The sequence below is a fragment of the Fukomys damarensis genome, unplaced genomic scaffold, assembly GCF_012274545.1.
Source record: "Fukomys damarensis isolate Sample0158 unplaced genomic scaffold, DMR_v1.0_HiC HiC_scaffold_16, whole genome shotgun sequence".
In the NCBI taxonomy this organism is placed as follows: domain Eukaryota; kingdom Metazoa; phylum Chordata; class Mammalia; order Rodentia; family Bathyergidae; genus Fukomys; species Fukomys damarensis.
Genome location: NW_022900928.1, coordinates 95,910,771 through 95,912,555, shown reverse-complemented (window position 1 = coordinate 95,912,555; position 1,785 = coordinate 95,910,771).

Below are 1,785 nucleotides of genomic sequence, written 5' to 3'. Positions count from 1 at the left end.
TATAAATATATATATAATATACATATATAAAACAAAGCTAAATCAAGACGATGCCAGTGCCAAGGTAGAGTTGAGTTGGCTCAGGCACCTGCATCTCGCCGGACTTTGTGTTGTTTCATCATCAAGATGGGGACAGTGTTCCCGTCCTATGGCTCTTCCATCAATTCTTGACTTTTGGCTTCATGGTTTCTTGAAGACAGAGCAAATGCCACCACTTGTGATAGCACCTTGATCCCCACCACTCATGAGGGTGTGGTGGTGAGCTGGAAGGGACAGTGGCAGTGGTCTGAAGCAACCCAGTTATGGAGAAGGAAGTGCTGTGTCCCGGGCCAGCAAGAGAGGACGTCACCCCCCATTCATCTCCCAGGGAAGCACAGCCCCTAGTTCACAGAATGTAACCACGTCTCTGAGGCCATTTCAGAACCGCTTCATTTCCCACTCTTCCTGTTCTGAGCTCCTTCCTGGCCCACCAGCGACACATGTGGAATGGATGAGAAAACAAACAGAAAAGCAAATTTTCTCTTTGTGGCCAAACTTTTGGACAAAGTTTGAGAGGTAGGAAGGGGAGAGAACACGCTGAGAGGCACGGTCCACATCAATAAAAGGACACTTCGGTGGATGCTCAGAAAACCCAGTCTTACCTTCCAGCTGCCTTACACCTGGTTAAACAAGAGGCCACCCTGTCCTCCCCGCTGCACTCCCTGGGCAGATCAGAGCCTTGGAGTAATGCTGTGATGTGTGTGTGTGTGTGTGTGTGTGTGTGTGTGTGTGTGTGTGCGTGTGTGCTTGTGCGTCTAATTTGGGTGGTTTTCTTTTTCCTTTCCTCCTTTTAAATGGAAATATTGCATTATGACTGTTGTCTATCACTGTAGTGGTTTTGTGGCCCAAGATGGAGGCCAGGAGACCTAGGAAGTATCATGGGGGGCCAGGCCTCTATGGGTGCCAACACTGCAGCTGCAGATCTCTGAGCGGGGAGGCACAGGGAGAAGGACAGAGGGAGGGAGGGAGGAAGGAAGGAAGGTAGGAAGGAAGGAAGGAACGCGTGAAGGAGTGAGTGAATGAGATGGATGTTTTCTGAGTGTGAGGTTTTATTGTTTGTGTTGTACTTTTTAAAAAATTATTTTTGGTACAGCTCAAATTCCCAGAGGGCAGAAACAACAAAACCACTGGGGCAGAGGACCCTGTGGTTCTTTACATTGCAGTCTGGGACTCCGCAGGATTTAGTCCTCTTTAATTTTGGAAGTTCAAGACACAACTGGGCACAAAAGCCATGAGAGAAGAGGGGGAACACACGATTCAGGAGGGAGAAGGAATGTTGCCTCTGGTTGCTGTTGTACAAGTACGTATAACAAACAAGACCTTCACTTCCCGTTGCAGGGGCTGTCCTTTGTCACTGGACATCTACTCCTTTCCTAGGGGTGATCTCTGTACAGATGAAAGGAAATGGGTCACGTGCAGAAAGCACCTCCATTTCCCATGGGTTCAAATTTGTATGATATTGTGTAAATTTACGGAGAACTCTTGACTCTTTCCATCCTCCTCCTTTTCCTCTTGATATTCAAGGCCATGAATCCCAAAATAGCTGTTTTAGAGATTAACACCCAAACAGAGGCAGAATAAACCCACCCAAGTCTTGGGCCCATGAGCAAATCGGCATCACAAGTGCCAATGAGTGAAATCAGCCAGAGAGCTATGAATGCCTTAGGGCTGAGCAGCTCATCACCCAGAGGCCCGGCTGCTGCTGAGCAGTGCTGAGAGGCAGGAGAGAACCCACAGCCTGGTGTA